The sequence below is a fragment of the Cavia porcellus genome, unplaced genomic scaffold (assembly GCF_034190915.1).
Source record: "Cavia porcellus strain 051 isolate PalLab524CR breed Dunkin Hartley unplaced genomic scaffold, mCavPor4.1 scaffold_35, whole genome shotgun sequence".
Lineage (NCBI taxonomy): Eukaryota > Metazoa > Chordata > Mammalia > Rodentia > Caviidae > Cavia > Cavia porcellus.
This window is the reverse complement of record NW_026947518.1, coordinates 15,842-31,383: the sequence shown is the minus strand read 5'-3', so window position 1 is coordinate 31,383 and position 15,542 is coordinate 15,842. Positions and strand designations below refer to the sequence as shown.

Below are 15,542 nucleotides of genomic sequence, written 5' to 3'. Positions count from 1 at the left end.
TTCCAGAATGGTGACAGAGGCCACTTGAGGTTCCAGAATGGTGGCAACTTGGAGAAGCTTTTCTTCACAATCAGATAAACAGAGCCCTGCAATCCAGGCAACTGAACCCTATAACCAAAAGACAGAAAAGCCTATGTACTGCTCCAGTCAGCAGAAAACCTTGGTGGTATCCACAAGGTGCTGATTTTAGGTGCAAGGAAAATGAACAAATTCTGAAGCAAGATGGCATCCACATCAACTGTAAAGTGCCTGGGAGGCCAAAAAGTGTGCCCCTGAGAGGGCAATTTGTGAAGATGTAAGGGTGAAGCCAAAGGTGTGGTATAGACTGCAGTTTTTAAAAGGCAGGAATGTGGATGATTCAAGGGAAGCTGCAAAAAGAGAGCAGAGAAGATTTAAGAGAAAAGCTGTGGGAGTTAAAATCAGTGGAAGTGCCATGGGGGTGGAATTATCCAAACTTTTGGAGTTTGCAACCAGATTGCTTCTGATGCTGAACATGGAATTCTAGGACTTAATGTTCACCTTGCTGGACTTCTTTTGTTCCCAATGCTTTATATTCTCCTTCTTGTAACCTTTGCAGTGGTAACGTGTACCTTGTGCCTTTGCATTTGAGAACTGTTTAACCTTGTTTCATTTGTACAGGGGTTACAGTTAAGAGTTTGCCTTAGATCTTGGATGAGATTTGGGAATTGGACTGTTCAGCAATGCTGAAACATAGGACGTTGGCAACTCTTGGAAGTGGACTAAATGTCTTTTGTATATTGGATGTACATGAGTCCTGGGGGCCAGGGGTGGAATGTCATGGTTTATGCCTGTGTCCCCCAGGCTTCATGAGTTTACATTGTGCATTTGTGATGGTTCATTGTGTAGTACGTGGATTGATGGTGTTGGTGCTACACCCACATAGGCATGAAGCCAGGATGTAATATAATGGCAGGAAGAAAGTGTGTCTTGCTTTTTGCTGGTTCCTGCTTGCTGTTTGCAGCTGCCATGAACTGTGTCCCAGCCATGCCCATCTGCCTTGGAGCCAATTGAGTGTGGACTGAAACCTCCAAAAACTGAAGAAATAAACCTTTCTTTTCTCAACTTGAGCTTCAGGTATTTTGTCTCAGAAACAAGTAAAAAATATCTAAGACAGTAGTTAACGCAGGTCTCATGTTAGCTTGGCCTTGGACATCCTGCAGAAAGGTCTGGCCTCTGAAGATATAGTACAATGTAAAAGCTTGGCTGTGGGGAAAGCTAGGATCACTAACATTCTCTGACAATTGCTGGGTATACTGGTAAATGACTACTGTTATGAACTGATGGACTATGATTAGTTTAAATTGGAGTTCTCCTCAGTGCTTCCCCACCTTAACCTGGCCACCCATCCTGGGAGTCAACAAAACAAAATAAGAGAGAGGTGTTGGATAGGGTTGAAGATGAATACATGTGCAGGGCTGTGGTGTGGTCTGGGCATGACTGATTTTAGAATGAGCAGACACTGCAAGGAACAAGATAGGCCACAGCTGAGGCCACCAGGAGACTTCCTGGATAGTTTTTCTTAATTAGAATCATCTGTTGCTCTGCGAGTTCCTTGAACCTCTCCCAGGGGCTGCTCAGGTTTTTACCATTGTCCACTCACTTCCTTGCTTTTCTGATTAAATATGAGGTGCCTAGTGACAGGTGGCTGGCTGGTTAGCAGAGTTATGTGTTCTGAAGAAGATTTCACTCTTCCTGTTGCCCTCAAGACAATGCCACTTTTCTCATTCTTTTGGTCCTTTGCTGTGCACTCTTTTGGGGGATATATATTTAGGCATAGGCCCCATCAGAAAATTAACTTCCAGATAGGATAACTGTAAGTTTCCTGAAAATTTTCTTGCTTGTTAATTTGTTTTACCTGTAGATGGAAGGGTTATTATCAACAAGTGTATTGCTAACTTATCAACATATGCTACCTTATTAACATATTGAGGGGTATTATAGTGATTTCTCAGAAGGCATGATTATACACCTCTTTACATCATTGTGAGTATTCTGCATAACTTTTCTAAGTCAGTACTTATAAGTGAAATTGGTAGATAATAAAGGAGGCCTCCACCAACTTGCTAAGTACTATGTAACATGAGTCTCGGTGTTTGTAGCAGTTCATTTGTTTTAACCATGAATTCCTCACCAGATGCCAGTTATGCCTGCTTGGCAGAGAATGGATTGTACAGAAAATTAAGTGATTTTGATCTCCAAAGAATTGCTGGAGTCAAATTGAAACAGGTAAATGCTAAAAAACTGTTAGGGTTTTCATAGATTAAAAACTCATTTACATAATTAGTTGAAGAATGTGTTGATGCATTTAGAAGATTATTCAGAACATACAGCTAGCTGAATTATATTAGATATTTATTTCTTTACTTTTATACAGGTACAAATACCTGACTTACAGAATTTAATATTAATATATTCTTTATCTCATTGTTTCCATGAGGGAAGCTTGGTTTTGACTGTTTCCAAAGCATAAATATCTTGGAAAAAAGTGAAAAGGAAAAGGTAACTTTTTTATGAGGTCAAGGAGCCAGAGAACAGTTTCAGAACTTGAGAGGAAGGATCCAGGGACCAGATTTGGTTCATGGGTTCCAACACACATGGCTGCAGTTTACACATATAGAAGCGATCATAGTAATATCCTACAAATTTCTGAAGCCAAAAAGGTGTTAACAAATGGATCACCAGGCTTTACGGAATATATGACTTCTAGGAATATTAAAATCCTGAAGAGTGTTATACTAAGATGCTAAAAATTAAAATAATTGATTAAAAGATAGTTACCAAAAATAGTTACTAAAAAAATAGTTATTAGTAATATTGTCATTCTACTGAGCTCATTACTCTAATAACCAAGCACCAACCACATAGTTATAAATTAACTGACCATGTCATTCTGCTGTTCTGTAATGTGTCATCCCCCCCACCTTAGTGACCAGTGTGCCATGTCAACTTTTGTTCCCCTTGTAAGAGACAAAGGATGCTGTGTCAACCATTGTTCCCTTTATGAGAGACAAATGTTCCTGGAATTGCCAGACCAAGGGCTATGAATTGGCTAACCACCCACTGTGAAATGCCTCTGACCTCAAGCAAATGGGAACAAAGTCCCACCTTATTTCTGTTTCTCATCACTATGTACTTAATGATCAATGAGCTAATCATAAATGAACTATAAAAATCAGTCAAAACTCTAACTCAGTGGCACAGCTTTGCAAATTCCATCTGCACTGTGTTGCTGGGCCAGCTAAGATAAAAGCACTTCTTTTAAAAAGGATGTCTTGCCCCGTTTTTCATCTTGGGGTCTTGCCCTGTTTTTTCATCATAGGGCCATGTTTTTTGAGTAGAGTACAACCTTTTGGGGGCTCATCCAGGATTACATGGGGACCCCTCCCCACAGTTTTTCACCAATCGATTGGCTTAAAACATATGTAAGTATTTGGATCTTTTGTTCTTTGTAATTTGAATGTGCACCTTTGAAGTTGCAGAGGAGCTTGGCTGGCTCCTTCTGCACGAGAGCGGGATGCCCTCTGGGACAGAGCTTCTATCCCATTTGTGATTTGGGATTTTTTATACATTTGGTTTTGTGCTTGGTATATTTTTACAGTGGAGCCATTTGTTCATTTGAATCTATTACCTCAGTACTAACATTTAGATTTCTTTTTTCTCTTAAACTACTGTTGCATGTTCCATGCAGCTTATTGGACTTAAGGGCCATAATAAAAGTTTATTTCCCTTTAGGTCACTAAACCATGGACAGAAAATCCTTTGTTTGTGTCTTTAATGTTAGTCTTGTCTTTTGTGGCACCTTGTTTAATGTTTTAGTCCTCAACTTATTATGTACAACATTGGCATGATTTTAAAAGTGTTTTCCTGGTTAAAATGTAAATATATGACAATACATATATATGTTTATGGTTTTTAAAATCATATTGGCTTTACCAAATAAAGTCAGGTCCTACTGTTATTGAGCCAATTTAAAAAGTTACAGTTTTTAAAGTGTAACATTTTAAGGTGGTAAAAAGACATAAAATGATTTAATATATTTTAAACTACTAAGAAAGTCACTTCAAGGACTTTGTTAAAAGTTTTAATGCTGTCTAAAAAGCTAGAAAAAGGTAATTGACAGGTAATAAACAGAAACAGAAAAACAGAAAATCAAATGTGTTCAGAATTTGACAGTATTGGATCAGTAAACTTTTACAAAAAATGTTTCCATTAAAATGAGATTATATTCTAAAAAGGGGAGGATAAACTGGAGACCTCTGTCATCCCAACTTTATATAATGATAAAAAGTCAGTGTTGACCATATATAAAATATATTTGCCTATGAAAATAAAAATTAAAGAGGACTGTGATTCTCAGTCCCATCTGGACTAAAAGCCATCAGCATTCAGAATTGCTGGACTCCTCTTCCTCACCCCCCTTTTTTCTAAGGACCCTCAGGGCCTTGTTTCTCTTTTGGAATTTGTCTTTTCCACTCATCACCCCACTTGGGATGACTGCCAGCAGATTTTGCAGGTTTTGTTTACAGTAAAAGATAGAGAAAAAAAATCATTCATGTTGTGGGATAAAAAGCAGTGTGCATTCCAAATAAAAAGCTGTAATCTGATGCTGAATGCCAGAACCGTGTTTTCCCTTTGTCCCACCCCGATCGGACAACCAGAGGTAAGAAGGTTCTAGTTCAGTATCACCAGTTGTTCTCAGAAGCCTTTAAGGGCTGCCAGAAAACCCACCAATTTGTCCAAGGTAGCAGAGTTGAGACAATTAGATGATGACTCTTCCTCGGGGTTTCTGGAGAGATTGCTAAAGGCCTATTATATTTCGACACCTGTATATCTGGTAGCACCTAAAAAGGCAAGGGCCATTAATAATACCTTTGTAACTGTCAGCACCTGATATTAAGCAACAATTGCAAAGGCTTGAGAGATTTTAAAAAATGCCCCTCAGTTAGTTATTAGAGTTTGCTTAAAACTGACTCTTTCCTTCCAGCTGGTGCAAGCCATTCAACAGATTCCAGTTCCTTTGACTAAAAAGCAAATATGAGAATTTCTAGGAGCCATAGGATATTGCCTGCTTTAGATTACAGACTCACGAGGCCAGGCTTTTCAGCAATTGAAATCAGCCTTAACAGAAGTTCCAGCTCTGGCTCTGTCAAAGTTGCAGAAACCTCTTTCCCTCTGTGTTGATAAAAAACAAGGGATAGCAAAAGGAGTACTGAGCCAGAGTTTAGGACCATGGCAAAAGCCTATTGCCTATCTTTCCAAGAGACTTGATAATATGGCAGCCCAATGTCTGCTTTGCCTTCAGATGATTGCCTGAGTGGCCCTCCTGGTGAAAATGGCCCAACAGGTGACATTTGGACAAAAACTTTTAATTATTTCCTCTCATTCACTGGAGACTCTCATTAAAACTTCACCGGATGGATGGCTGCCTATCAGGCATTACTTCTAGATCTGACTACCATCAGTTTCAAGGGGGCAGTGTCTTTAAACCCAGATACTCAGCTGCCTGATGATGACCTCTCCTTGTCCCTCTAATCATTTCATGGGGCTTCGGCCAGACTTGACAGATGAGCCACTGTCCAGAGTTCCATCATATTTCTCTGATGAAAGCAGTCCCATCTATCAAGGTAAGCAGGTCGTAGGAGCCACTGTCTCAGACTTTCAGATTCTATGGGAACAAACCTTAGAGCCAAAAACATCAGCCCAATGGGCTAAACTCATTGCCCTCACTGAGGCCCTCAAGTTATCAGACTGATAGCAGATATGCATTTGCTACTGGCCATGTTCATCGGGCCATTTACCAGGAATGAGTTTCATTGACTTAAGGCGGCCAAAAGATAAAAATGCTCCCCAAGTTTTGGATTTGTTAGTTGCCATTTGGATGCCAAGGAATATGGCTATTAAATAATCTAACAGACGCAGCTACCCAAAAAGCAGCCAAAAAATCAGTGGGGATTGAGATAATCCTGGCAATGCTACTGATTCCACCCACTCTGTCAAAGCCCATTTGCACTCAAAAAGACTTACATTTGGCAGCTCAACTCCAAGCAAAGTCTGATATCTCTGGGGCCTGGTACCAACTGCCTGATAATCGAGTCCTCCTCCATGAGGCCTTGAGATAAAAACTCATCCAACAAGCTCATCAGTCCACTCACATGGGAGGATCAAAACTCGCTGTTCTTTTTGAGATCATTTCTTTATCCCTCAGTTATCAAAGCTTACTCAGTCTGTGAGCCTTAGAGGCCCTCAGTGCCAGGTGGTAAATCCTAAGCAAACACAACAAATGAAAACCACTTGGTACCGTGGGACTATGCCTGAAAAACATTGATAAATAGAATTCACAAAAATAAAAAAAGCCTGGACTTTAAGAGAATGAGTACTGGTAGATAGCTCTTCCTACTAAGTCTTGAGTCAGTCCTGATAGCAGTTTTCCCAAATTGGCCTCCCTTTATCCATGGGGTCTGACAATGGCCAGGCTTTTATAGCCCAGATAACTCAAAAACTAACCCAAGCTTTGCAGATTGATTAAAAACTTCATTGTGCTTACCGGCCTTAAAGTTCAGGACAAGTAAAAAGGATAAACCAGACTTTAAAAATGGTAATAACTAAGATGGCATTAAAAACTGGTGAGAACTGGGTGAGTATCCTTCCTTTTGCCTTCTTGTGTGTGCAATGTACCCCATATGTTACAGTTGTTTCCCCTTTAAAGTTCTATGTAGGAGACCTCCTCCTCTTATTCCTAAAATTTCTAAAAAAAAAAATTAGCTGATCTGGCTAATCAAGATTTTATTAAGTTCCTCCAGGCCCTTCAGCTAGCTCTGACTTCCATCCACCAGTTATTCTGAGAACAACAACCTCTGCCTACAACCCATCCTGAGGATAAACGTCCTGCAGTGAAACCTAGGACACTACTCATGAAGAGACATCACCGTGAGTCAGTCCAACCATGGTGAAAAGACCCTTACACCATGGTCCTCAGCACTTTGACTGACATAAAAGTCACAAAAAGCCTGCCTCGATTCATCATTGCCACTTCAAGCCAGTTCTGGCCTTTGACAGCGATCAACCTACAGATAAGTGGACTGTTGTTCCCTCCAAGGATTCTTTAAAGCTTAAGATTGCCAATTGTATCTGATAATCTTGTTCTTAGGTGTTATTCCTCATGGACACCCAAGGAGATACTTTGTAACCCCATTGTTTAAAACTTAAAATTACTGACTATTTCACTGGTAAATTATTGGTAGCCAATGCTACTGTCTATGAGATAGTTAAGATAGATATATGTTCCCTATTAGATAACATCCCAGAAAAAATTAAATAAAAAATGTTGTTGGGTTTGCATGTCATGCTGCCTGATTGGTTGCTAATGGAGACTTACAAGGACCTATGTATTCAAAAGAAATTACAGTCCACTGGCTGGTATCTTTGCCCCCAAAACCAACAGCCAGCCTCTGATTATAGGTGTTCACAATCCGTAGAGATGAAATATTTTTGTAGACATTGGGGTTGTAAATTTGTATCTCCTTGACAGGAAATAAATGGGGTCTTTAACTTTTTCCTCACTCTTGAGACCCAATCTTCTGTTCTCCACTAGACTTCCTGCTCCTGAGACCTTTTTGCCCTCTGCGACTTCTGTGACATCTCTAGCCCCTTCTTGCCTCTGGACATTGCTTATGGCAAATCAACATTTAAATTCCTATACAGATGACACCTTTGTTGGTGGGATGCTAAGGCCCTGCTCACACTGGACAATGTACAGGGTGCTCCAGGAATCTGTGTATACTCTGCCTTCTCCTTGCACACTTTCCCTAGTGCTGCACTCTGTAATCCTACCTCTTCAGCTTTGATTTATACTTTTTTCCTATCCTGCTAATCAACACCTTGTTGCTCCCAATGGGGCCTGGTTTTCCTGTACTTCTAATATAACTCCTTGTTCCATGCATCACCTGTTTACCCAGTGCCCTACGCTTTATGTATTAGTCCATATCTTTCCCCAAGTGTATTGGTACCCTAGAGATAATGGTAAGAGTCACTTGTTCCCTAGATTTGACTTAAAGAGTCCAGTAAGACCAAAAAAAATCCTGCATTATTACCTGTATTACTAAAAATTGAGATAACAAGGTCAATAGGTTTAAGAGTGTCCAGCCTAATAGTCAAAAGACCAAAATTATAGACACTTATGTTTACTCATTGACCAAGATTTAGCAGCCCTTAGTGACTCTGTCTCCAAATTAGACGATTCTTTAAGTTCACTGACTGAGATGGTTTTACAAAACTGCCGGGGTGTAGATCTCCTGTTCCTAAAGGAAGGAGGCTTTTGTCTGGCATTAGGAAAAAATTGTTGTTTGTATGCCAGTCATTCTGGGGTTATCATCAAAGTATGGCCAGCCATAAAGGGCAGCTACAGGATCAAGAACAAGCCAGACAATCTGAACAGAATTGGTTTGAGGGATGGTTTTCTCTATCTCCCTGGTTGACAATGTTAATCATAGCAGCCTCCAGACCTCTGTTAATCTTACTTACTTGTTTAACAATTGGACCTTGCATTATAAACAGATTAGTAATATTATACTAAGTTGCTAAAAATTAAAATAATTGATTAAAAGATAATTAACAAAAATAGTTACTTAAACATATAGTTATTAGTAATATTGTCATTTTATATTGAGCTCATTACCCTAGTAACCAAGCATCAACCACATAGTTATCAATTAACTGACTGCATTGTTCTGCTATTCTGTAATGCATCATCCCCCCACCTTAGTGACCAGTGTGCTATGTCAACTTTTGTTCCCCTTGTAAGAGACAAATGATGCTGTGTCAACCATTGTTCCCTTTATGAGAGACAAATGTTCCTGGAATTGGCAGACCAAGGGCTATGAGTTGGCTAACCACCCACTGTGAAATGCCTCTGACCTCAAGCAAATGGGAACAAAGTCCCACCTTATTTCTGTTTCTCATCACTATGTACTTAATGATCAATGAGCTAATCATAAATGAACTATAAAAATCAGTCAAAACTCTAACCCAGTTGCACAGCTTTGCAAATTCCATCTGCACTGTGTTGCTGGGCCAGCTAAAATAAAAGCACTTCTTTTAAAAAAGACGTCTCGCCCCATTTGTCATCTTGGGGTCTTGCCCCGTTTTTTCATCATGGGGCCCTGATTTTTTTTTTTTTTGAGTAGAGTACAACAAAAAGCTGAGTGCCAATTAGTGACAAGGGAACTATGTGGCAAAGGGAACTTACAGTGTGAAGTCCTCGGGTGTCCCTGCCTCACCAGAAGGAAATTTTTAATTGGACTAGCAATTTTGTTCCATTTCAGCAATAATTGTCACCCCCCCATGCTTGGCAATATGATCACTTTCAGAATTCAGCATTTATATGAGTCTGAATGAGTAGCAAGCTTGTCTTGGAGAACTGATGCTTGCTTTTATTTCATCCTTACTCTGTTGCTGACCATTACTATCATTTAAATGTAATGTCTTCACTTTACATGGTAACTGTGCTCCTTTTGTGTTCACATACTGGGATTCTAGGTGGAAAATTAATAGAAATGAGTGAAAATCATGAAAATGAAGTCTGCTGCCTCTAACACAGACTTCCGACTCTCTGTTCTGTTGTGTACTGCCCTGGCCTGTTCTCAGAATATTTTCTGACATCAGTGGATTTTTTATCCTGGAGGATTGAACCTTGATCCTGAAAATATTTGAAGCCCACTATGGAAAGAGTGCACTGATCCTTGAAAGAAAGCAGGGGTAGCCATGAAATGGCAGGGATAAATAAGAAATTTAGAGAAGACCTAACACCACCACTTCTCAAAATTCAATGAAATCGCATGGGAAATTGCACTTCCCAATTCATTCCTGGAAGCAAGCATTACCCTGATACGAAAACCAGAGAACAATCCAAATAAGAAAGAGAATTACAGACCATTCTGCCTGGTGAACATTGAAGCAATATCCTCAATAAGATACTGGCAAACAGACTGCAGAATATCATCGAGAAGATTGTACAACATGATCAAGTGGAATTATTCCCTGGGATGCAGGGGTGGTTCAACATACATAAATGCATACATATAATACACTGTATTGACAAATCCAAAAGCAAAAATCATTTGATCATTTCAATAGATGCAGAAAAAGATTTTGACAAAGTCCAAAACCTATTCATAATAAAAAACCTACAAAAATTGGGAGAGATGATCTTTATCACAATCTGAAAAAAAACCTTTTATTACAAACCAACAGTCAACCTCATACTAAGTGGACAAAAACTGAAAGGTTTCACTGTAAAATCAGGAACACAACAGGGATGTCTACTGTCTCCATTCTTATTCAATATAGTCCTGGAAACTAGCTGGAGCAATTAGACAAGAGAAAGAAATAAAAGGAATAAAGATAGGAAAGGAAAATGTTAAACTATCATTATTTGCAGAAGACATGATACTCTACTTAGAAGACCCTAAAAATTCCACCAAAAGACTTCTAGTTTAAGAAGCAAATTCAGTAATATAGCTGGTTACAAAGGCAACACTCAACAATCACTAGACTTCATAAACAAGAATAAAAAACTCATGGAAAGAGAAATCAAGGAAACAATAACTTTTACAATAGCATCCAACAAAATGAAATATTTAGGAATCAATCTAACAAAGGATGTAAATGACCTCTAAACTGTAAACTACAGTACTCTCAACAAGGAGATTGAAGAAGGTATTCTAAAATGAAGAACTATCCCATAGTCTTGGGTAGGGAAATTCAATATAGTGAAAATGACCATCTTCCAAAGGTATGGTACAGATTCAGTGCAATCCCAATCAAAACCCGTAGCATATCTCAAAGAATTACACAAAATAATTCCAAAAATTCATCTGGAACCAGAAGAGACCTAGAGTAGCAAAGGTGAGGCTGGGCAACAAAGGAAAGATAGGGTTCATCAAAATCCCTGACTTGAAATTATACTAGAAAGGTATTGTGATTTTTTTTTAAAAAAGGTGTGGTACTGACAAAAAACAAAACAAACAAAACCAGACCCAAAGATCAAAGGAACAAATTAGAAGATGGAGAAACAACCCCAGACCACTAAACCATTTTATCTTTGACAAAGGAGCCAAACAGAGTCATTGGAAGAAAAGCAGCCTCTTTAATAAATGGTGCTGGAAAAACTGGCTCTATACATTCTGAATATTATCTTTCAACATGTATGAAGCTAAGATCAGAATAGATCAAAGATTTTATATTAAAACAGAAACATTAAATCTGCTACAAGATAGAGTAAGTAAAACTCTTGAAGACATTGATGTAAGAAAAGACTTTATGAAGAAAACTTGGATTGAACAGCAAAAATCAAAAACAATTAAGTCAGAATCTCACCCTACTGAAAAACGTTTTAACAGCAAGAGAAATCACTAACAGTGAAAAGACAACTCACAATGTGGGAGAAAATATTTGCCAACTGTTCCTCAGACAAAGTATTACTATTGAGAGCATGGAAAACTAAAATATTTCAGTCTTCCCAGATTTAAATACCCAATCCAAAAAGGTGCATCTGAGGTGAAATACACATTTCTCAGATGAAGAAATATAAACAGCGAATAAATATGTGATAAAATGTTCTGCATTACTCATCATTTAACAATTGCAAATTAAATAACACTGATATGTCACCTTGACCCAGAAAAAAATGCCTACTGTCAAGAAATCAAGCAATAACGACTGCTGGAGAGGTTGTGGGGGAAAAAGGAACTCTTCTCCATTGTTGGTGGTAAGGCAACCACTGTGGAAATAAGTGTGGAGATTCCACACAAACTAGGTCTACAGGTCCCACTCAACTCAGTTATTCTCCTTCTGGGTATCTACCCAAAAGAATAAAAATCATCATACCACAATGATATATGTGCACCCACGTTTATAGCAGCACAGTTTGTGGTAGCCAGATCTTGGATGGAATGCAAGACCTCTAGCTTGCCAGGCAGACGATTAAGCTAAATTCCTGGACCACTTTTTTACTTTTTAACTTTCAAATAAAATGCATTTGGGAGAAAAAACAAGGACTGAGGTAAAGACTTTCAGTGCAAATACCCATCAGACGAGCTGAGGTCAACATTCCAGAAGACAGCCAGCTCCAGAAGCCTCCACCATCTTTAATTGGGGATCCACAGTTACAGGGTGGTTTTTTTTTCTGTAATTATTCTTGGTGGAGAAGGCAGGCAGGAGAGCAGGAACCAATCAGTGATGAAGAGGCCAGCTGTAAGAACTGTCCAATCAGGCGGGCCAAGGTAGGCAGTCTCTTCCGGTGTCATGGCATCAACTGCAAGGCCTGTGCAAAAAAGGGAGCACTGGATGTTTGCTGGACCATTATTTTTTGCTTCTATTTGCTGTGGACTGCTTAGAAAGAACCTGGGAGACCTCCAAACTACGCAATGGTGATGTTTTGGGATGGGAGCAGTGAAATGGGGTGGAATCCGGTTGAGACCAGTTAGAAGTGATGAGAAAGGGCTGGGGGTTTAGCTCAGCGGCATAAGCGCCTGCCTTGAAAGCAGGCAGTCATGAGTTGGATCCCCGGGACCGATAAAAAGGAAAAAGAACAAAAAGAAAAAAAAAAAAAAAAGAAAAAAACCAAGTGGTGAGAAGCAGCTGTGCTGTCTAGAGCCTGTGTGCTTAGCCTCAGACCCTGAGGTGCTCTAGTTCTAGCAGTGAGTCATCCTTTGTCCCTTTTACCTCTTGCTGGGGCCAGGACAGTTCTGGGTCCCTAGAACGCTGTCACCACTGTGATACCACCAGGCCACAAGGCCATTTTTGAAATCGCCTGCTGCCCTTGCTCCTCCAACAGTCTGGGCCCAGGACAGGGCATGAGGAGACCCTGATTCCGATGTGGTTTCAAGCTGGATGCAGCTGTAATAAGCTAGGTCTCTGCTCTCGTTCCTGTCAGCAACAGATCTGAAAGTCAGAAGTTTATAAATGTCTGTGCTGCAGGACCTCATAGCCACAACTGCTCTCCTTAAACTTATGCATTTATGTATTTTGTGATCACCTAAATTTATACTATGTTCTCATATTTCCATGCTCATGAAAGATGGAGGCAAAGGTTCTGAGAATTCAAAGATGTGTAGTGATGTGCCTCAGTGGAGGAAGGCTTCCCAAACACCGGATGAACTGCTGTGTATTATACAGAACAATGCAAAGAATTTCTGATCATACTTGATGTGACACATGTGCTCAAAGACGATGTTTGGGAGAACATCCATAGAGGTTTAAATTTTGAGAAGAATGAAGCAGATATAAATGTGTCATCAAGGGCAGGGTAAAGTGTGTTTGCTAAGGGCAAATTCCAGAAAGGGCTGCCTGTTAAATTCTCATTGAAAATGCCTACATTTAGTCATTGGCATGAACATATATATATATATATATATATATATATATATATATATACACGTGATATCCATCTGAATGGAAAGGAATGTGGGTGTCATATCTGAATTAAGAGGTGATTTAATAGCTTGGTTGATCATATACATTGTTGAAATATGGAAATGCTCTGCAGTGGACTTTACTAAGTGGTGTAAAGGAGATGCCATAAATTGAAATTGCGCAGAGATATCAATAGTTTAGTCGTGAATGGTTGTCTGCCTAGGGTGGATCAGACTAGCATGGAAAGGATGCGGAAGTGACTGGTAGGACATAGTATGCCAATAGCAGGACATACAACAGACAGGATCTTCCCTGAAAGTCAGGTAGTTCTTAGGCTAAGCATGAAGTTAAATTTGGCTTATGATTTCTTCCTGGAGGTGAATAACACCAGCTCTGGTAACAATCAGTATTCCACATCCTTGTCAACCCATGAATTCTGTGTTCTTCACTTGAGATCTAATTTTGATTATCTCCAATTACGACCCAGTGTCATGAAGGTGAAATTTGAATTTTTTTTGTAACAGGGATTGAACTCATGATCTCAAGCTTGCGAGGTAGTTGTTCATGCTTCTGAGCTAAATACCTAGCTCTGAAAGGGTTTTCTGTATACTATTGTCGATGTCGCTTCTGGCCGGCAGGAAGGACACACGACAAAGTCTGGTAGTGGACAACCTTTTCTTTTTATTTTCTCTCTGTACAGCCTGCCCTGGGACCGCTCCCAGCTGAAGCCTCCTCTGGTCCGCTCCCCGCGGCTCCCTTTGGGCTTCACTCCGAAGCCTCTATCGGTCCGCTCTCCACGGCTCCTTTTGGGCTTCCACTTCCGGGCTTCTACCTGGCTTCTACCTCCGCCCAGGGGTGGCACCGGTATATATATGGATACAGTGTCCAATCATGTTAAAGTAAGCAAGGCAAGCTGATTGGCTAACATCATCAGTTGCCAGGCAGACTATATTGTTGAGCGGGTTGTTTACGCGGTAAGCAGGAAACTAACGTACTCCATGGGAGGGGTAATCTACCTCAGGCTTTGCTCTTTACCACAGGCCGCACGTCCGCCGAGTAAGGCGAACTATCACAGACGCGGCTCCCAACATCTCCCCCTATTTTATTTTTTATGAATGTGCGCATCGTAGCCCTTCCTGGACTGGGTGCAGAGGCTTATGCCCTATGCGTAGGCCCACCGTAGGTCCTTGGCTTAGACCCTGGTCGGCCGTGCCATGGTCTGCCAAGGCCCTGAGGCCCTCGTCCTTTTTCTAGGGCCAGGCACAAACTGGACGGAACCTGGATGCACACAAGCTTGCACTCATTTCCTCTCCGTAAAGAAATCCCCTCGGAGAGAAATTTAGACCTGGGCAGCATCTAACAGTCCAGTGGCTTACGTGCAGGATGGGGTAGGGCCTGGCTTAGGTCGAGTCGTGCTGGGGAGGCACGCTCTTACCCGTCATTGACTCACCTACCCTGCTGTGTATTGTCACCTTATGGAGGAGAATGAGGGATGCCCGCCATATCTAGACTCGGTCGTGGGCCAATCGAGCAAGCCATGCATATGCCTGAGGATCTTCTTGTCCATTTCGGGCTACCGCTATTTCTATTCATCTTGTTGGTTGGTCTGTGATGGATCTCCGGTAGGGCAGGTCTGATCTTCAGTCGAGGGCTTTGTTGCCCGTGTCAGTCTCTCCGGTATCCACAGTGGTTCTCGTCCCGGTTCCTGTGGGAAAACACAAACCGCGCCTCGGTTCCAGCTGACCACTGGATCCGGGCCCATCCATTGTCCTGTCAGGACATCTTTCCACTTCACCCACCCTTTATGGTTGGGGGAAGGGTTGCAGTGCTCCACAGCTGGGGACCGATTATCATTATTTAAATTTAAAAAATTGTGTGTGAATAGTGCCATGGATAATCGTGCCTTTGGGGCCAGGCCTTGGCCTACTCCCCCTTTTTGTTTTTGTAAAATTCCTTTGAGGCTTCTATGAGCCCTCTCAATGATTCCTTGACCTTGGGGATTGTATGGGATACCATGTTTTAATTGAACCTCCATCATTTTGCAGAACTCATTGAAAGCTTTGCCTATATAGGCTGGTCCATTATCAGTTTTTAATATTTTTGGTTTGCCC

General features: G+C 40.6%; 1 protein-coding gene across 1 annotated transcript in view; it reads right to left on the bottom strand.

Moving 5' to 3' along the window:
• LOC134474688 (endogenous retrovirus group K member 7 Gag polyprotein-like) overlaps window positions 1–15,091 on the bottom strand; it is a 185,352-nt gene extending 170,261 nt beyond the window's left edge. The window contains exon 1 of the mRNA XM_063243215.1: window positions 14,904–15,091. The gene's annotated coding sequence lies outside the window, so the exon portion shown is untranslated. The remainder of the gene's footprint in view (window positions 1–14,903) is intronic.
• Window positions 15,092–15,542: the final 451 nt, after the last annotated feature.